Raw genomic sequence first — 22,429 nt, forward strand, 5'->3', positions numbered from 1 at the left:
CCTTTATTGTATTCATTGTTTTGTTTTTATTATGTCTATTCTATTCTGTACTGTTTGATTTTTACTATGTACCAAGTTATCTACAGCTATTTTGAAGACGTCAAAAGGCATTATGGCAACCATTGTTGATTTCATAATATTTTAAAGTCCTGTATCTCTTACACTGGTTTCTTTTGATTGGTTTTATTGTTTTATCCTCTTCAAAATAAAATAAAAGAAAGAAAGAAAGTTAGATAGATAGATAGACAGACGGACAGATAGATAGATAGATTGATTCTAACAAGTCCAGGACACTGTGGGCAAAACTTGGCCATCCAGGGGCCGGGGATTTAGCTCAGTGGTGTAAGCCCCTACCTGACAAGTGCAAGGTTGTGTGTTCAATTCCCAGTACCTAAACAAATTTTAAAAAAATAAAATAAAAACCACACCCTTTGAGCCAGGAATGGTGGCACATGCCTATAATCCCAACACTCAGGAGTCTGAGGCAGTAGGAGCATTGCAAGTTCGAGACCAGGGCTACAAAGTAAGCTCAAGGCCAGCCTCAACTGCATAGAAAGACCCTGTCTCAAAAAGACCAAAAAAACAAAAAACAAAACTTGACCATCCATCCTCAAAGATTCCTGATTTCCTCTGCCCACTCTCTACCCTTCACCTCATGTGACTTCACCCTATATAATCTGACCTACAGCTCAGTGGCATAAGTACTTGCCTGGCAAGTATGAAGTTGTGAGCCTATATAATCTGACCTACAGCTCAGTGGCATAAGTACTTGCCTGGCAAGTATGAAGTTGTGAGTTCGATCCCCAGTACCAAAGGCAATGATGTTTTCAGGATTGGTTAAGTTCTCACTAACTACCATAATATTCACAGCTACATTTTAAACTTTCAATACATAGAAAATTTGGTAAATCAGTTAAAAAATTAAATTTGATTTAAACCAAAAAATGCAATTTTAGCCAGTACAGTGACACATGCCTGTAATCCCAGTACCTGGGAGCCTGTGTCAGGAAGGGCGACAGAGTTTGAGGCCACCTGGACTACACAGAGTGTTCTGGGCCAGCCTGAACTATGAAAGGAAACCTTTTCTCAAAAAAACCAAAAAACATGGGCTAGGGGTTTAGCTCGGTGGTACAAGCGTCTGCCAGGCAAGTTCCAGGTCATGAGTTCGATCCTCGGTACCAAAACAAAAACAAAAAATACAATTTTACAAATCAAATTTACCACAAAAGTCTAATGTTAGATCTTGGAATGGCACTAAAAGAGTTACTAAGCTTCAATTTCTTTCAGAGAGGTGACTTCTCCCTATTCTTTATTAAGTTACTAATGTCACCTCTTTCTCCTTCCACTAAGAGACTTCTGGAATCACAGTACTTTTAACAGATATATAAACAGTAAATGTAGAAGGACACAAAATTCACTACTGTGAAGGCAAATATGTAAGAATCACTTTCAAACTTGGCACAAAATTTTCTTTAGTATCTTCCACTCCATTTGTTTCTTTCCTTCAAACACAAACTGAAAGGTTCTTGCTTCAGTAGAAATTATGACGGTGGTCTAACAAGGCGGATGGCCAAAGCCAAAGGGGGAATGCCTACCACCTCCCGCTTCTTCCCCAGCTCCTGTTTGCATGCGAAGAAAACCACAATCGGCTGCTCATGTGTCAGCAATGCCCACCCTACGCGCCACCATATGTATATCCCATGTCCCGTGGTCAGGCAGAGAAAGCCAGGACCCGGTGGCCATCGAGTTCTCTCCACGTCCTCAGAATACAAGCTATTTTTATTTTATATTCTCTTTCATCATGCTGAAAACTCTTTCACAAACAATCTCATTTCTTCCTAAATAGCAAAGCATTCGACGTTGATGAGACCACTGTGTGAGAGAGCAGGGTCCCTTAAGTCTGACCTCTGCTGAATGCCTTCCATCTGCACAGCAGCCTCAGTGCCATTTGGTGAGGGTGCAGTGACGACTTTAGCACTTTCTATTGTCTTATCTTCTGAAACTGTTACTTGGGTAGCTTTTTGGGAGTGGGGGGAGACACCTGATGACAACAATGAATTAAATTAATGACTAACCAGAATTCCCTAGAATCTGCCAAACCCCTTTTTTTCCTCAAGGATAATGCTCCCACTTATACTCTCTACTCTCAGTGTGAGAAGAGTGGGTGGTCAAATTCTGACCATGAGTGGATTTCATCAAAATGCCTCTTGCTTCACATGCTCTCCCCATTCTGCAGCAAGCAATCTTACATACCCTCCCTAGTCTCTGAAGCCCAGTACAAATTTCTCCTTTGTAAAACTTCCTTGAGAACCCTACAGAAAGTCCTTCAACATTTTACTAATACACATTTCTACTCATTTTGACCTAATATTAAGCTACTTTATATACTCTAATGAGCTTCCTGAATTGCACTCCCTAGGACTATGTTGGGTACCAAGTACACTGTGATCCCAGTAAAATTTCTGTTGATTATTAACTTCTTGGAACGCCACTAGTATAGTGTGGTAGTTTTTTTAAAAACTGTTTAGCTTTAATTTTTTAAGGAGTTGGTATAAACAGGAAAAGTAACAGTTGGTAAAGCAGAATATCATATCCTTCAACATATAAAAATTAGTAGTAGATTATTCTTTCTTTAGATGGTAGAAAGGTGTGGTATGTATTTTAAATTTTGCTTCAGTACAAATTTTACCTGTGTATCAAAAATTTACCTTTCCATCCAAAGCACCTAACTACTTCGTTGTCAGCTTGGCATTTGACAAGAGGGCTATCACTTATCACTGTGTATACCTAAAGCCCACACTAGTATCAAATACCTAATAATTTAAAATAAACTCTGCAGTTCAGAAAAACCCAACTTTATCACTTTCTTGCTGACATACAAAACTATTTTCACAAAATTAAGTGCTTTTCTTTATAAATTAAGAGTAGTGTATTCCAACTGTTGTGTAGATGATACTTTTACACATCACAGCTGCTTATTGACATACTACTTAGAACACTACATAGTATTTATTTAACAGGTATATGAACTAAGTACATATCTTGGGTCAAATTCCTTTTAGTTGACAGTAACCTCAGAATATGAGACAATTTGCCTACCTCCAACAGCTGAGCTCAAGCTTCTAATTGTTCCAGAGCTTTGAGAGTTATTTCCACCCAACTATAAACATCTATGTTAATAAGATAATACAATACAAAAAGGAAGTAAACAAGGAAATGAGAGGAAAATAAGGGACGAGAGGGACCAACAGGTTATCTTTTACGTATGAAACACTCCTTAAACCCTCAAAGTCTTGTTGGCAAACTTCTAATGAAGTGATGAATATGTGAAATACATTAAGATTTACATTAAAGATTTACATGCTGATTTGACACTTGAAACTATTTGTTTCTGGAGGACAAAATATATGCTTGTTGTTTTGCTTTTCACTGTCCGACACTAAGCACAGAGAAGCAATGCACATTATGAAAAAGGACAAACCATTCTCTCATGAAAGTAATGGTTTCTACTAGAAGTTTCCAAAGAAAACAGTATTTAACATTCCGAAATAGCCAAACAGTTAAGTGTCTCTTCACTGTCCTGCAGTCATTCTGCTGCCCATTCCCCAGCTCAAGCAAACACCTCTCATTCCCCCTTACCATCTACTTGCTGCCGATCTAGCTACCCAGGCAGTCTATACAAACTAAGCAAAGCTAGGATGACAATGGTGCCCAGTGGATCTGATACTTTGTGAAAATAAAGACTGTACTTTTATTTGTAACAGTGATACAGCAAATAAATGCCTCCAAAAATAAGTACTAGGTGAGAATTTAATTCAAATTTTGTAAATTAGGGCTGGGAATTTAGCTCAGCAGCATAAACGTCTGGCTTGCAAGCGCGTGGTTGTGAGTTCGATCCCCAATACTGATAAAAAAAATTTTTTTTTTGTAAATCATTTTGGGGGAAAGAAAACTTGCTTGGATAATAAAAGATAAATAGTATCAATTTCATAAGTTTGTTTGGCAATGTTTCTAAGTTAAAGGAAGGATTTTGAGGGGTTTTTGTCTTTGTTTTTTGGAGGGGTACCAGGACTCAAACTCAGGACCCAACACTTGCCAGGCAGGTGCTGCACCATTGAGCTAAATCCCCAGCCCCTGGAAAGCATTTTTAAAGCATGTTATCAGTAATATACGAAGTATGCAGATCAGTATGCATGTGAGCACCTATGACTGATGTGGGTATTCATATCTATTCCTTATACACAGGTATTAGAGACAATGGCTGTTTGGCACAGCAAGTTTTGTGGTGTACTTTGCCACCTCCCCCTTCTCTGTCCATTCCCACTTCCCTTAAATCAAAGAAAGGCAAAACTTGAACCCTACCTGATAAGAGTTTTTAGTACCAGGAATGGATCTAGAGATACACAACTGTAAGGATAACATGAACTGAACCAACAGACAGAGGGGTGGACAGGGGAAAGGAAGGGGAAGGCAAAGCAAACCTTGTTTCTAGCTGATTCCACCATCACAAGGTATCTCCCCAAAAGTGAAAGAAATAATGCTACTCCCTTGTGTATTTTTTCACTGATAAATTCCACCTAATTGCAAACAGAAATATGATGCAAAAGCTTGCTTGAATCTACAAATATATAAAATGTTTGTTGAGTCTAGTTACTCGTGAAAGCAAGACTTAAGGAATTAACATTCCAAGAAAACTTTTTCTACACTTCCTTTGTACTCATTCTATCTAGCACTCTCACTCCTGGTTGTGTAGTAGGGTCCCCTCTAGAGCTTTTTCAAACTTCTGAGTAGGCAGCATTGAAAAAAAAAAAAAGTATTTCTGTAAGAAGGGACACAGAAACATCTACAAGATAATGCTGTAAAGCGACAAAAGCAGGTACAGAAGACTTTTATAGTATACCCCTATACACGCCCCTACACACACACCCAAACAAGTTTGCAAATGCAAGATATGTGTCTGGAAGTATATGCAAAAAGTTGGTAGCAATGTATGCCTTTGGGAAAGAAAGATAAATGGATGCAAAATGGGGGAGAGGGAGAACTGCTGGTACTTGGCCTTCTATTTTTGAAATTTGCTGTACTGTTTAAGGGAAGGAAAAAAAAAGTTCCCGAGCCCCATCTTCAATCTATAGGGAAATATTCATTAATGGATAGCCCAATAATCTTTATTCTTAACAAGATACCCCCCACCCCGTAATGCTTTTGCAACAACTATAGAAAATGGCATTAGGTAACCACTGATCTAAAACTCTAGCAAAAGCTAGCACAATACCTTACCCCATGGCCACTGGCTAATCTGTCACCCCAATTAGACCTTAGGTTCTATTAAGCAATACTAATATGTAAATCAGAATTTCCTGCTCCCACCAGATCTAGTAACACTGACTCCACGTGAACCCACACATAGTATATATTGGTAGATATACAACAGGGAAAAAAAGCATAGCAGGGAGGCATTAGTTTGGGCTATTATCTTACAACTTATTCAAATATGTATTTTGCAAATATAATGAGGGAGAAAATGAATGTGGGAGGGGCTAAAAAACTGATCAACTTTTCTTTCAAGATCTTATTCTGCAATGTTCATATTTTTGTCAATGAAAAGCAATGCAGGATTTTTGACTACTCAGGCTTAGTTACAGCCAGGATCTTATTATACAGGAAAAAAGGTCATTACAGATTTATATAAAATGCTCATTTACTTTGTTTTCCTTTCATGTGGTCCCCAAATGTTCCAATAGGAACTTGACTTCAAACAGATTAGGCTATAAATAGAAATGAACTGATTTTAAAGAGAAGAAAAATAGTCATCAGAAGCCTTTTAATCCAGATCCAACTTTATTTCCCAATGGAAGTACAGGAAGGAAAGCTACACTTTCTCAGGCCAAATGACACCTATAGAAAATTAAATTTGCATAGAATTAAACCATACAATGGAACAAAACTTTTTATCTAGGACACTTAGTCATGAATCAGCTCCGAGGACAAGAGTCAACTACAGTAGATTCTTTTTATTAACCTTTCTCATTCAGAATAGTCCCAACATCTGCATCTAAAAGGAAAGGCTGCAGGCCAGTCCAAGCAAAGGCAATTCATATTAGAAAATTTTCTATTTGGACATAAACTATGACAGAATTCTACAAGAGGTTAATATTCTAACTGTGCTTCTTCATTCTTTATTAAAAATGAGTTAAGAGAGTTCGATCTCCAGCACCAAAAAAAATTTTAGTTAGAACAGGGTTTGGACCATGAAAATCTTGACACAATCTATAACACATACCACACTACTTGAAATTTTATATATGACCTTATATATGGTCATAGAATTTCAAGACGATTACAAATCAGCAAAATGAGTAGTACTGAGTTGTCCACAGAAGGTCAACAGCAAGCACTGGACCATCGTAATCCAAAACATACAAGTCACAGCATTATGTAAAGTACAGGTATGTAAGAGGGTTTTTTAAATATATATTTACATGTTGGATTCATTTAAATGATAGTGTCATCATACATTCCTCATACATCATCATACATCAAAGTCCTCTTAAATTCTTAATCTCCAATATAGATTAGTGACTGGCAAAAATATGGGCAGTCTATGCTTTGCATAGCAGTATGAAACTATAAAAATAACCACCCGGGGCTGGGGATTTAGCTCAGGGGCTGGGGATTTAGCTCAGCGGCATAAACGCCTGCCTTGCAAGCAGGAAGTCGTGAGTTCGATCCCCAGTACCGATAAAAAGGAAAAAGACAAAAAAAAAAAAAAAAAACCCACCCAAGCAAAAATCATGCAGTCATCTTAACAATCAATGGTAGAAATTACAATTGTTCCATGATCTTTTAAAATGTTCATCTAGGGCTGGGGATTTAGCTTTAGTGGCATAAGTGCCTGCCTGGCAAGAGTGAGGTTATGAGTTCGATCCCTGGTACCAAAAAATAATAATAAAACAAAATGTTCATCTAAACATTAAAAATTCTCACATGTGGATGATAACAGAGAAATGAAAAATAGCAAAACCAGTATTTCTTTAGTATATTCTGATTTAAAACACTGTGCAGTTGAACATAATGGCCCATGACTGTAATATCAGCTATCCAGGAGGCTGAGGTAGGAGCATCCTAAATGTGAGACCAGCCTGGGCAATGTAGTGAATTAGTGAGACTGTTTCAAAATTTTTAAAAACTGTTTTAAAGGCCTGAGGATGTAGTTCAGCCCTACAGTATGGCTGGGTTTGTCCCCAGTGTCACAAACACCACCACTGTGCAACAGGCAGAATGCGCCTCACCAAGTGCCTCTGACTGTGTGTCTAGCGGCTAGTAGCATCAATGTCCCTGCTGTTGGTTATTTTATTACTGTAGTTATGTCCAATTCAATTTCACTTCCAGTAAGATCAGTTGGTTTCTGTGCTGCACTTTCATCTTCATGGGCATGCCCCTCTTCCAAGTACCCGTTTTTGTAATATGTTGTGTGGGTTTGTTACTAGGAGGTAAGGAAGTAGCACAAGGACACATTTTCTGGTCTGTGGGAACTGAAGGACAGATACAAGCCCATGTCAAATCCACACATTAAAGAGTTAATTGCAAACTCTACTCTACCCACTCACAGGTAGATCATGGTGACTGAGTTTGAATCCTGGGGAACTAATGTTACCTAACTCAGTATAAAAGAAATCTGCATGACAGAACAGTGCAACATAAGGACAACTGCCTATTTAGCATTCTCTAAGAATCCATTTTTAAAACTGTGAACTACAGGAGTCAAGATGCTCACAAGAAGATTCCACAATTCATAAGCCTGAGGGTAAAGGCTAAGACATTTATTTACTAGCAAAAACTTCTCAGAGAATTCAACAAGTTAACAAGCATTTGGAATTTCTATGATAGCAATGTAGCATAAGTGAGAAATACTACTCTCCAATCTCAAGTCTTTTTCTCTTTTTTTCATGAAGTACTTCATGGTGCTATTATTTTCCACCTTAAGATAGTGCTTTAGAAGTTAATTTTCAGACTTATTAGCTGTGAAGTTTGTTGGGTGGGTTGTTTGAGACAGAGTTTGACATACAGTTCAGGGTGGCCTTGAACTCACTATGTAGTTCAGGCTGACCTCAAATTCACATTGATTCTCCTGCTTCAGCCTTCCGAGAGCTGGGATTACAGGCATGCACCATGCCTGGCAAGTTCGTTTTAATGCGTGTAACTGTTACAATTTCACAATTTAAATTTACACAATTAAAATTTTATGTTTTACAATTCTACAATTGGCACAAAGTACCAATAAGCAATACGTATTACAAAACCACCCTTAGCATAAGAAACCAAATTATTAACAGTATTAGTCAAGCACATGGTAAAGGACTATACATAAGCCAAAGAAGCATGAACTGATCATACACAAATGTTTTTAAGCTTTTAGCCCCAAAAGAAACTTAACAGCCGGGAGTGATGGCCCATGCCTATAATCCCAGCACACGGGAGGCTCAGGCAGGAGAACCTGTTGCAAATTCAAGACCAGCCTGGGCTACAAAGTGAGCCACTGAGCTAAATCCCCAGCCCTGGAAGGAAGGGACTTAACAGACATCTTTTTAAAATATAACCAACTGCTGACTGGGGATTTAGCTCAATGGCATAATCGTCTGCCTGGTAAGCACAAGGTCATGAGTTCAATCCCCAGTACCAAAAAAAAAGTCAGAGGCAAATATAATTAACAAGTACTTATGGGCCACTTTCTAGGCTAAAATTTGTAGACTGAGTACCCTTACCTTCAAGATCTAAATTTTATCAAAATACAACACCTAAATAAGAAGCAAAATGCATTATACCTCTAAGCTAGCCATGCACTCCTATTTAAAACTACCTAGGAGCCAAGACTGTCTGAACCCAGCAGGCAGAGGTCTTCTAGGATGAATTCAAAGCTGCTATCTAAGACTACAAGCACTTGCTTCAAAATTTCCAGCCTTGCCTACCAGACTTATTTAAATTTATCAAGCCCCTTTTGCACAGCTTGACTCCACACCTTGCTAGTGTTGTCACCAATGTATCAGAATTAGAGTGTGCAATTTAAGGTACAAGTTAAGAAGTTCTGTTTGAGCTGACCCGGATGCAGCGGCACATGCCCCCTAATTCCAGCATTTGGGAGTCTGAGGCAAAATGATCACCAAATTCAATGCCAGCCTGGACTATATAGTGAGTTCAAGGCCAGCCTGAACTTCACAGGAAGACCCGGTCTCAAAAAAAAAAGAGGGGGGGGGGGAAGAGGAGAAGTTCTATCTGATTTCCTATAGAAATGTTAAGCTTTACTCTAGTTAAAGAATACAGAAAAGCAGGAACAGTGGGGTGGGGTCTGGTCAAAGCAGACTAAAAAGCAGCAGGAACAAAAAAGATGAAACACTATCAACAAACGCCCACCAGGCCAGAGCTATTCCGTGCACATTTAAAAAGCCCAACAGCCCACATGACACAGAAAATAACTAAGGTCCATGAGACTCAGTCACCAAAATTTGTGTAGCATTCTATTTAAAAGCATAATACATCTGTAAAAATTCTTCTAAAAATACTTGACATCTAAAGTTTATCTCCTGAACAACTTTTCTGAGGACAGTTACTTCAAGTAGAACCTTCAGTGAGAGGAAATCTTATTTAAAAGTGGACCATATCATTCCCTGAAGGTTGCTAGTTTTCTTATATGCTAATTAATCTGTGAAATGTTAACTGTTCATGCCAATGTTCCTATACTAAAGGTTACTTTCCACTATAGGCCATTTCTAGGTTCTTGAAAAACATGAGATTTGAAAGGAAGGTAGAGATAAAATAGCAAAACGGTTTCAAGTTTTCAAGGCAGCAAAACCAGAAAACTATTCAATGAGGTAAGAAGCAGCTTTCACATTCTACTTTGAGAGCCATGCTTGCAGCACATACGCACACAGATAAAAGGGAATCACAGCACTGTGCAGTACAAGTACTAACGTCAACAAGGACCATCAGGTTAAAATCTTGCATCTGTGAAAGCCATACTATTTCCTTCTTCCTCTTCCCTCCCCCCTACCCCGCCCCTTTTCTTTTCTTTCAGTGCCACTAGAATTGGAACCCAAAGCCTCCTGTGCTGGGCAAGTGCTCTACTTATCTCTAAGCTATATCCCCATCTCTCTCCCTTCCAATATTATTTTCAAATCTAACATCTTTCACATTTTATTGCCTTTCTTATTAATATATCTACTGGTTTAGGCTGAAGGCTCCTAGAAGCAGGTATCAGACCTGGGCATAAGCATTCATTCAATAGGAGGTAAGCCCTGGAAATCCTAGAAAGGGGCTGGAAAAGTGAGACAGGAACTTAGAGCAGGTCTTAGAGGGTGTCACAATTAGCATTTGTCCTCTGGGACCTCTGGGAGATTCTGCAGATGCTGTAGAAGGGGATTCAGCATGGCTCCACCTAACAGAAGAAGATTTAAGTATTTATTCATGGTCTCCTAACCCAGAGGCTTTAACAGTCCAGCCTTTTCAGTCTGCTTCAAGTGCAAGCTCGTGAGTAACTACAGCCAGAGAAAGCCCTGTAGCTATGCCTCAGGCCCTTTCAACAACAAATATTCCAAAGACAGACACAAATAGAAAAGACTAGAAGATTGGGTAAGGCTCTACGCAGCCTCCCACCTGTGTGACATTCTAGTCAAGCCCTGCATTTGTGCACACACATGCTTAACCCACTCGGGTCTTTGCATACACATATGTTCCTCTCCATACCCACTGCACTATTCCCCGTCCTCTGGACCCATCGTCCTCTCTGGGATAAACACTGCATGATAATGTTCAGAGTAAGTATAGAAAGTGAATTTATGGGGCTGGGGGTTTAGCTCAGCAGCATAAGCACCTGCCTTGCAAGCAGGCAGTCATGGGTTCGATCCCCGGTACTGACAGTGCCATGTCTCCTCATAACATCTTGTCTCTTTGTTTTTTCCAGTCTAACATACGTGCATTCACCAGTGAAGTTGTCCTGGCTAAAACACCTAACATCAGCATCTACCTAGGCATCAACCTTCATCCCGTCGACTCCCCTAGACCCCAATACAGCGCCCTCAGCCAGCAGGAAGTAGTTACAGAGAGAAATCTTCGCCCCTTTTCCTAATAATCATAAGACAGGATATGAAAGAGTTGCTGGCCCAGACCGGACACTTTAACGAGGAAAAGCCGCAGCCAAGATAGGGGGCTCCTGCCTCCTCCACCCCTATAGATTTGCCTGTAATCCTATACCCCCATCCCTGGGAACCTGTTTCTGGTGCCAAGCGTGTGCCAATGAAATACCTGTGTATCCCTAATGCCCCTTGGGGTCCACCCCAGACAGAGGTTACTTATGGGCCTGACTCCACGTGTTGAAGGAGAAGAAAAAAAAAGAAGAAAAAGAAGAAGAAGAAGGAGAAAGGGAGAGTGTGTTCCAGAGAGAGACCACCGGCCCGGGTGCAGTGGAGATGCTGCGCCCCGGGGCCGGGGGGGGGGGGGATCTCTCCCCGCATTCCCGAAATAAAGGTTACTTATATTTTATATTTCTTATCTTTACAGCCACCACCGCCCACTACTTTCACGGCCGTCTACTCCACTCCTTCCACGGACCTCTTTCCCTTCCCCTCTTCTTCCCCTTCTTCTCAGACCTAACAGTACCAATAAAAAGGAAAAAGACAAAAAAAAAAAAAAAAAAAAAGAAAGTGAATTTATTATAAGTAAATGAGTATGAAGTAAGTACTTAAGCAATTTTTTTTTGTACTGGGGATCAAACTCACAACCTCATGCTTGTCAGGCAGGTACTTATGCCACTGAGATAAATCCCTGGCTCCACAAGCAATATTTAATACTGAATTCCTAAGCAAAGATTAAAGATATAATTGTTCAATTTGATTTGAAAACCCAAAATTGACTAGTGTAGAAATACAAGAACCATCTCTGACCTCTAGAATTCTTTAGAAGGAAAAATAGTCCTTCTCGCAAATTACTAAGTGTCAGTTCCAGAGACATCTATAAAACTAGTAAGTTTTAAAGACAACCTTGTCCCACCACTGAGGAACTCTCAGCTCTAAACTGAACTATGAAGGCTCAGCTACCATGAATTTCTTGCGAGACTGGACTATTACATACAACACTGAAATGTGGAGCACAGAGAGAAAGGCAATAGAATTTCAGACAAAAGGGACTAAAATATCTAAGCTATCTTAAGAGAAGTTCCCCCACAGCAAAAAGAACTTCAGGAACTACCTAATCATAAAGAAATCATGGTGCTGACCAGGGAATGTCCGGGGAGGCTTGCAGGAGGACAAACACTACACTGCATTACAGTAAGTACAGGGTGGCGGCAGGAGTGGAGATGGGTGGTTCTGAGAATGAGGAAAAACAAGAGGCTAGGAGTAGGCAGGAAATTGGGTCATAAAGACAATATCATACATCATATATGGTGGAGGGTTAGGCAGGGAAGATAGATACTAAAAGACCAAGGTACAGGCCATAATATCATGCATAGGTCAAACAGATACTATCTCTTTTCCTTTATCAAAAGATAAACTTTGTGCTGTGGAAGTCATCCAACACAGCATGGCCATTCACTCATCCAAAGCACTAGCAGAACTACGAAAACACAATAATGATAGTATCAACAAATCAAATATCTACATTTTTAAAGATTAAGAATCAAACAAGCACATGTATAGATAGTACGCCTGATGGTAGCAAGCGCTGTGTAGAAAAAGAGCACCAGAGAATAGGGGAAATTCTATTTTATATTAGACAACGCCTCACTGAAAGTGACAGAAGAAAAAACACAAAACACTCAGCAGGATCTGAGGGTATTCAGGATTCAAAGACCAGGAAGATAAGAAAGCAGTGCAATGAGCACTGAAAAGAAGAAAAACAAAGCGGCAAGAGAACCAGCGCAAGCCAACTGATGACTGACGGGCACTGTGTCACACAGGAAGATTCCTGCACAGAGTGAGCTACAGTGCGTGCATGCCTTATCACACACGTGACAGGTGAGGCACCCAGGCAGCTCACAGACAGAGAAGGAAGAAGTCCATGAACGCACACTCAACCTCTGGCAAGGAAAGCTCCCACAGGATTGTGGCAGAAAGTTTTTGAAGCCACCAGTAGAAACTGAGCAAGCAGCCTTTGCCTCAGGGTCCCCAGCACCCTGTTCCTTCACCACTCACTGGCTCAGTTAGACTGCTCCTGAGAATGACATTTCCTGACCTTTGTTTTATTCTCTGCAGGATGCCTGAATATTGGGAACACTTCCAAGCAGATCTCTAGCACTATTTTATTTTCCTTTTATATAATACTAAGGAATCCATGGGAAGTTATATAAATCAGAAGGACCACACCAGACCATACCCTGTTTCTCTATAAAACAGCAACCACTCATGGGACAACAGCTTTTGTACATTAAATTATCAAATGAGGTTTGGATGCCAGGTTATGGTGGTGCATGCCTGTAGTCTTAGAGTCAAGAGGCTAAAGCAGGAGGATCACCATGAGTCTGAGGCCAGCTTGAATTAGAGTAAAACCCTGTCTTGAAAAATCAAAAACAAATAAAATAAAACAAAAAAAGAGGGTTGGAGGTTCAGTTCTAGAACACTTAATCACATTTAAGGCCCTGAGCTTTAAATTTGTCCTTGTACTGAAAACAAAAACACCAAAAGACCTAGAATGGTAAAAGTTTTCAGTTTGCAATTTCATGATTTTCTTGCATATGATATCAAACTGTTAGGTTTACTAGGTGGTAAATAGGAAATGATATTAGATGTTTCGAATTCCCGTTTTATGCTCAAGGGAAACGACATTTCTAAATTATAAGCACTTCATGAAATATTCTGAAAGTGTTTAATCTTCTCCACAACAACATAAATTGATATGATACTGCATTTTCTCTAACGCTGATTTTTTTTTTTGCATCAGTTCACAAAAATAATGAAATGGACAATCAGACAAGGACTATAGATAGGGAAAGTTTCACATCACTCTACAAATTGAAAGTGATTGCAAGGAAAAGAACATTTCCTCCCTCCCCACCTACCCTTCTTTCCCTCCTAATAAAGATACAAATATTAGTATAACCTACTGAAGTTTGCAGAAGCCTCCCCCAAGCACCTGCCAAAAAACTGTATTTTATTAATCAGAATATTTTATAATAATTGTATTTTATAAGTCAAAATAATAATTGTATTTTATAAATCAGAATAATCAGACACCTCCAAAAAATCAAAATTTCTTCACCTTTTGATCAATTTTTAAGTAACAATTTAATTACTTCCAAGTTGGGTACCATTCCTAATGTGGAGTTATTGCCAACAAGACCTCAATTCTAGCTGATTTTTGGTGTACTATAATCAGGTAAATGCAACTTAGAACCCTGGTAAAGAAGTCTTAAAATTGCATAGTATATTTAATGTAGTCAAACATATATTTTGGTATCAGTGTTCTTTATGCTTCCTTGTGTGCCTTTTAGAATATTAAAACAAAACATAAAATATAACTATAGATAAACAATTTCAAAGTTAATGCCATAGGGCTAGGGGGTTAGCTCAGCGGCATAAGTGCTGCCTGGCAAGCACAAGGTTGTGAGTTCAATCCCCAGTTCCAAAAAAAGAAAGAAATTTGCCAGAAAAAAATTTAAACATTGCCAGGAGTTGTGACACATGCCTGCAAACCCAGCACTCAGGAAGCTTAGGCAGGAGAATCCTCTCCATGAGTTCAAGGTGAGCCTGGGCTAAGTAAAACCCTGTTTCAAACCAACCACGCTCTTCCCCCAAATAGAAAGAAATCTAGGTGGTTGCCAAGAATAAAGCTAAAGGGGCTGGGGATTTAGCTCAGCGGCTCGATCCCTGGTACCAATAAAAAAATAAAAAATTTTAAAAATTAAAAAAGACTAAAGGCCTGAAAGGCAGAAAGAAACAGACCCAAGACCAATCCCAGGCTCCTATTTGGGCATGTCACACTGGCGCCCTTGCAGCCAGCCCTGACAACATGACTCTGAAGCTCTGTCCCACCTGTGTGGAAGGTGTGCCTAAGGAAGTGTGCCTTTATCATCTCAAAAGAAAATGAAACCCAAAAAGAGAAAAATCACAGAAGAAGGAAGTCTTCAGTGGAAAATAGACAGGAGTGCTTTTTAGTTGAGACAAACAAGGTATCACGGCCAATTTTTTTAAATCAGTTTGTCCCATCAGACTATAGCCAGACAAATTGAGAAAATAGAGAAATCTACTGAAAAAGGCTTGAGAGTGTTATGGTTGATGCACTGTGTCAACCTGAGAAGTTTAGAAGTTTAACTGAGAGTCTCAGCAGGGAGCAGGATCCTTATTTTGTAAATACCTGAATCCTGTGCAAGAGGAGAGCACAGAGGTTTTGTGAGTGCTACACCTGCCCTGGAAAGAGGGGAGTGGCCTGTGTACAACATATGGGAGAAGAGGTTGTTCCTCCCTTTTGGCTCTGGCTGCTGCCTTGAAGTGTTGCCCCTCACCATGCCACCCTGTCTTGGAGCCAGCTGATTATGGACTGAAGCTTCTACAAACAGTGAGTTAAATAAACCTTTCCTTCCTTCATTTTGGGTGTCAAGTATTTTGTCCCAGCAATGAGAGAAAAGTAACCAAGACAAAAAGTAAACCTGCTAATTTCAAACTTTATTCTTTGGCAACAGATGAAAGTGGTGATGTGACAGGTTCAACTTGCCATTTTTAATTAGCAGTATTGATTATGAATACAATGTCATTGAAGAAATGGCTTCTTTGGTGTCATTAAAAGACATAGCTAATTCTCTTCATTTATATGAACCAGTAAAAGTAACAGTGATTTTCTTCAAACTTACCAGCATATCTGGTATAGCCATGGTGATGGTAGGAATAGCCTGTGATGGTTAGAAAGAGGGATTTACTGCGCGTGGTGGCACACACCTGGGTAGAATTTTTTTTTTTTTGATACCATGGATCAAATCATGAGTGCATCAACCATAACACTCACCAGGGAGGCATTCACACTGCTAAGCTAAATCCTCAGCTGGTGGTACACACCTGTCATCTCAGCACTTGGAAGGTTAAGGAAGGAGGATCATGATAAACTTAAGGTCAACCTGGGCTTCATAGTGAGATCCTGCCTCAAAAAAAAATAGGGATTTATAAATTAATAGGAGATGTACAATTGCCACTGGCAAGTCACATTTAATGAAATAGTGCTGCATCATTCATCAAGGAAATTCCTATGAAAAGTTTTAAAAACGGTTGATATGGGAATCAGGCATGTTGGCGCACACTTGTAGTACCAGTATTAGAGAGGCTGAGGCAGGAGGATCACCAAGAGTTCCAAGGCCAGCTTAGGCCCATAGTGAGTTCAAGATTAGCCTAAACTAAGTAGTGAGATCCTGTCTCAAAAAACCAACAACAAAAAAGGATGTTATGCAAATCATCATTAAAACTGTGAGTTCACCGCTTAGGGATCAAACTCACCAATTCCAGGAATTCCTTAAGAGTAATACTGCTATTATGGAGACATCATTTACTAAAGCAAGGTGGTCAGGGACCAGGGGTTTAGCTCAGTGGCATTAAGTATCTGCTTGACAAACGTGAGGTTGTGAGCTCAATCCCTGGTACAAAAAAAAAAGCAAGGTGGTCATGTGGAGTAAAATACTGAAAAGATTTTTCTGAACTGCAAAATGATATCAAGTTTCTTACAGCATCAAGGAACCTAAAGATGAAAGATTCCTCACCCGTTTTTTTATTTGGTGATTCACTTAAATGGAACACATAGGGCTGGGGATTTAGCTCAGTGGCATAAGCGCCTACCTAGCAAGCACGAGGTCATGAATTTGATCCCCAGTACCAAAAAATAAAAATAAGTAAATAAATGGAATACACTTATCATCAAGATGAAAAATCAACTTATTTGTGCTTGATCGCAAGTCTTAATAGTGTATAAAATGAAATATAAATTATGGCAAGTTCAAGTTACAACAAATAACTTTATGTGTTTTGATAAACTGGCTAACCATGGTCCTGGAAATAGTGGAAATTATGCAGCTTTCCTTTCTGTCTTGATACAGACTTTAAGATTTTGAAAACAATCAATTTTCTGGCATATGGGCAACTACCTTTTCATTTGGCATACAAGTGTTTGCCTGTAAGTTTTCCAATGGAATGTATAGGGTTCAGACGTTGGAAACTGTATTGTATCATCCTGCATCACAATCCAGCCTTACTTCTCAGCAGTGTGTATTTGTGAGCAACTTCTTATTTCTTAGTTTTTGTTTCTTTTTGAGTAAGTAAAACCATGCAAATGGAAGGGAAAAGGAACGGGAAGAGGAAGAGAAAGGAAGGAAAAGAAGGGATCCAGACACTATGATCCTTTTCTTCTGCATGTAAATGTGAAACCGGGTAACTACTGGTATTTACCATTGGGAGAAGGGGACTGCAGGAAAGAGACAAGAGACTTCTACTTTACAAAACTTCCACACTGTTTGAACTTCTTACCACACCTTTGGTTTGGCTGGCTGGCTGTGACACTGGCTCGGTAGGTTGCTGGACTGGCCTCAAACATCAATCCTCTCACCGGCAACCTCCCAAGTAGCTATGACTGCAGGTGCCCACTACTATGCCCAGCTAATTTCTTTTTTTTTGTCTTTTTCATTTTTATCGGTACCAGGGATCGAACTCACGACCGCCTGCTTGCAAGGCAGGTGCTTATGCCGCTGAGCTAAATCCCCAGCCCCCCTTTTTTTTTTTTTTGGATAATTTCTTTTTTAATGACTGATTATGTACTCCAAGGAAACACAGACCCTTTCATCATTTATCTTTTTATTTCTCTAAATATGTGTGAAAATTCTCCTTGAAGTACTAACCAATAGAGTATCTAATAAGTCAATTAACTTTTTTTTTCTTTAAATATGGAACGCTTCATGAATTTGCGTGTCATCCTTGCACAGGGGCCATGCTAATCTTCTCTGTATGGTTCCAATTTTAGTATATGTGCTGCCGGAAGCGAGCACAGTCAATTAACTTTTTAAAAACTATGACAAAAGGGAAAGTCAAGCATTTATTTTGCTTCTCACACAGAAACTATACAACTAAGTGATCAAACAGATGAAGAGTTGGGAGTGGCACATTCTTGTAATCCCAGCTACTAGGGAGGATGGAGCTGGATGACATTTTATCAAGGTCAGACAAGCAACTTAACTACCTGTTTCAAAATTTAAAAAATAGATGCAGGAAAATTTTCTCTTCATTGAAGTACCACAGATAATAAACAAGGAATTTTGTAAATTAAGTATCATTTCACAATCACAAATGAGTAGATATTAGTATTGATCAATGGCCACAAATATGACGGGAAAGTAGACATTTTATTGATTAACCTCCATATCTAGAAGAGAAAAAACTGGAATCTGACCAACTATTCCAGTCAACTACCAGTTTATAAGAAATAAAGGAACAGGTTACAGAGAAAAGAGAAATAGTAATTCCAAAACTGGAAAATTTGCCAGATATGATAGCACATGCCTATAATCCCAGGACTCAGGAGGCTGAGGCAGGAGGATCACCATGAGTTTGAGGCCAGCCTGGGCTACATAAGGGACTTCAAGCCAACCTGAAACTACATAGTAAGACCCTGTATCAAAAACAAAACAAAGCCCGGGATTTAGCTCAGCGGCATAAGTGCCTGCCTGGCAAGCATGAGGTCGTAAGTTTGATCGCCAGTACCAAAAAAAACGAACAAAATACTTGAAAACTTAATATTTTCTGTGACAAAAAAATATGGAGGGAGACAGAAAGGGAAATTCATAGGAGTCAAGGTTTCTTGATTTAGGAATGGAAATACATTTGGACCTTCCGGACCAGAGGATCCCTTCTTAGCTGCATCCCTGCCCTCTGCCTGCAGGTGCCAGCAGCAACCCTCTTGCCTTCAAATCAAAAACATCCTAGACACTGCCAAGCAATACCTGGGTGCAGAGCCTTGACCTGAGGACTACCCTGAGCATTACAGAAACCGACAAGGGGTATTAATTCATCGCAATGTGTGAACTTTGTTTGGATTTGATTCAAACAAGTAGTGAAAATAACTGCAGCATTAATGAGATAACCGTACATTAAAATACTGGGTATCTGATAATACTAAAATATTTAATTCTCTCTTCGGTTATAATGAAAGTATCATGGATTTAAAAAAGAAAATGTCCTTTTCTAGATAGGCAGACTGAAATAGAAATATTCATAAACATAAGATGTCAAGAACTCATTTGGAAATAGCACAGGGAATGGAGAATAAGTAAACCAAGACTGGCAAGGACCTGATAACCACTTAAGTGGAATGATGGATACCTAAAAGCACAATATATTATTCTGTATACTTTTGTATATGTTTGAAATTTTCTTTTTAAAAAAATTAGAAGTCAAGAGCACTATTTTTTATCATGAGGCATGGTAGTACAAGCTGTACTCAGCCAGTATCCAGGAAGCTGAGGCAGGAGGATCTCGAGTTCAAGGCCTGCCATAATGAGTTCTAGGCTGGCCTGAACCATAAAGCAAGACCTGTCTGGACAAAAAAAAAAAAAAAACTAGTAAAGTAATTTAAAAAAAAAAAGTGTGGGGAACAGAAATAGAGAAAAAGAAAAAACTTGGGTAGTTGGCAACACTCAGGTAAATGATAAATCAACCATATGACTGGATCTTGAGAACTTTTAAATGATTTCCATTAACCATTCTCACATATGCCTGCTCATATACACTCAGTGGCTTTTATGCTAATTCATTTTAAAATGCAAATAATCGCTGTCTTTTCAAAAGACAAATTAAAAGAAGTAATCTCCCAGAATACTTAAACCCCTAGCGTTCGTAAAACACTGGCTAGAAAATGCTATTTGAGTGTCTGCTAGTACAAGTCAGGAGTAAACCACTGCTGCTTTAAGGGAATTCCTAGAGTTCAAGAATTCAAGACTGGTCTGGACAACACAAGTGAGACACCACTCAGAGAGAGAGAGGGAGAGAGGGAGAAAGGGACAGAGGAACAGAGGGACAGAGGGAGAGGGGCAGAGGGAAGGAGGGGAGAGAAGGAAAGAGGAGAGAGGGAGGGGGGGAGAGGGGGAGAGGGACAGAGGAAGAGAGGGAAGAAAAGAGAAGGGGGAGGGGAGGGGTGGGGGAGGGGAGGGAGAGAGGGGGGAGGGGAGGAGGAGGGGCAAGAGGGAGGAAGGGGGGAGAAAGAAAGAAAGAAAAAGAAACAAAGAAGACAAAGAGAAAGAAAAAAAGGAGGCTGGAGATTTAGCTCAGTGGCATAAGCACCTGCCTTGCAAGTGTGTGGTTGTGAGTTTGATCCCTGGTACCAATAAAAAAGAAAAAGAAAAAATAAATAAATAAATAGCTCAGGCTGACCTTTAAAAAAAAGGAAGAAAGAAAAAGAAAAGTTCCATATATTAACAGATCTAAGGGAAAAAATATTTAGTTATTTCCACAAATGCTGAAATAGTGTGACAAAATTCACATACCGATTCATGATTTTAAACAAAACAATCTGGAAAAAAAGAATTGAAGAAAACTTCTTCATTTTTTTTTTTTTTTTTAATAAGGACTGGAAAGCCAGAGTGGTTGGGAAGCCAGACTCGAAGAAACCGCTGGGCTAAAGCCAGCCCGGAAGAAAACTTCTAATATGACAGCTAGCATTTTCTTTCAGCAAAGACACTGACATTACCTGCCGCCCTTCAACACTGTCCTAGCAATATAAAAGATGTGCAATTACACAAGAGAAATTAGAGGCAGAATAGTAAAACCACTTCTGTTTGTATATGGTATGAACTTCTAGCAAACTGATGATACAACAAACTCAATGTTTATAGTAAGGTAGCAAGATATAAAAGCAGTATTAGGGCTGGGGATACAGCTCAGTGGCACAAGCGCCTGCCTTGCAAGCAGGCAGTCGTGAGCTCGATCCCTGGTACCGGTAAAAAGGAAAAAGACAAAAAAAAGTAGAGAAAATTCTATTTACAATACTGACAAAAACAATACTTAGAAATAAACTTAGGACAAAATAAATAAAAAATCTACACAAATTGGAAGAGAAGGGGCTGGGGATTTAGCTCAGCGGCATAAGCACCTGCCTTGCAAGCAGGCAGTCGTGAGTTCGGTCCCCGGTACCGATAAAAACGAAAAAGACAAAAAAAAAAAAAAAAAAAAAAAAAACAAATTGGAAGAGAAATCTCTGACCTTGAAGAGAATGACTTGACATTATAAAAATGTGAGTTCTCAGGGCCAGGAATTTAGCTCAGCAGCATAAGCACCTGCCTTACAAGGGTGCCCTTTTCAAGCATGCCGCTTTAAGTTCGGTTCCGGTACAAAAGAAAGTCAATTCTTATTACATAAATTTAATGTAGTATCAACAAGCTTTTTAATAAAATTAGACATACTGATACTACAGTTCCTACAGAAACATAAATCTATAAGAAAAGGCAGAATACAAATAACTGTGAGGAAAAGACTGGCCTTACCTATCTTAAGAACATACCATAAAACCCTCTGTAATTAAAAGTGTGATGCTGGGGCTGGGGATTTAGCTCAGCAGCATAAGCGCCTGCCTTGCAAGCAGGTAGTCGTGAGTTCGATCCCTGGTACCATTAAAAAAAAATAGTTACAGTGAAACCCATTAGTTTGTATAATTAATATGACTGAATAATTACAATTTTAAAAAGAAACAATGCAAGAAAGGCAAATAAAGTCTTGGTATTAAAAAAAGATATATCTCCAATGATATGAAAATACATTTGCACAAGGTGAATAATTTCAGTATTGTTTGTAATTGCAAGATACTATATATAAACAACTTAAAAGCTCATACACACAAAAAAGAATGCTCAAATAAGACATGGTACATTCACATATATGTACCATACAGACATTAATAAAAATAAGGATGATCTCTACAAACTGACACAGAGAGATCTCTAGTACATATTGTTAAGTAAAAAGGAAAATTACAGTGCAGAGTACTTATAATCTGCTACCCTTCCTGTAAAGAAGTAGATATAAGAAAATACACAAAAATCTGCTCCTTTGTGAGGAAAAATTACAAAACACATGGTGGGCTGGGCATCTGCCTAGCACATATAAGACTCTAGGTTCAGGGCCGGGAATTTAGCTCAGTGGCCTAAGCACCTGCCTGTCAAGCACAAGGTTGTGAGTTCAATTCCTGGTATCAAAAAAAAAAAAAAAGAGAGAGAGAGACTAGGTTCAGTTCTGAGCAACACGCACACACACACACACACGAGAGAGAGAGAGAGAGAGAGAGAGAGAGAGAGAGAGAGAGAGAGCGCGCGAGAGTGAGCGCACCTCATCCCTATAGGGTGGATCAGAAGCAGGTGAAAAAGAGAAGGTAATGAGAAAATCGAGGAGTTGAAGGTGGGTGATATTTCTAAATATATCTTTCATATAAC

At 39.2% G+C, this 22,429-nt stretch overlaps 1 protein-coding gene and 1 non-coding gene across 2 annotated transcripts in view; both read right to left on the minus strand.

The window, feature by feature from the left end:
- Kdm7a (lysine demethylase 7A) overlaps positions 1 to 22,429 on the minus strand; it is an 87,206-nt gene that overhangs the window by 56,948 nt on the left and 7,829 nt on the right. The gene's annotated exons all lie outside the window — the stretch shown is intronic.
- LOC111758526 (U6 spliceosomal RNA) lies at positions 17,894 to 18,001 on the minus strand. Its single transcript, XR_002792704.1, has one exon. It is a non-coding gene; the product is annotated as a U6 spliceosomal RNA (small nuclear RNA).

Source organism: Cavia porcellus, unplaced genomic scaffold (assembly GCF_034190915.1).
Source record: "Cavia porcellus strain 051 isolate PalLab524CR breed Dunkin Hartley unplaced genomic scaffold, mCavPor4.1 scaffold_6, whole genome shotgun sequence".
In the NCBI taxonomy this organism is placed as follows: Eukaryota; Metazoa; Chordata; class Mammalia; order Rodentia; family Caviidae; genus Cavia; species Cavia porcellus.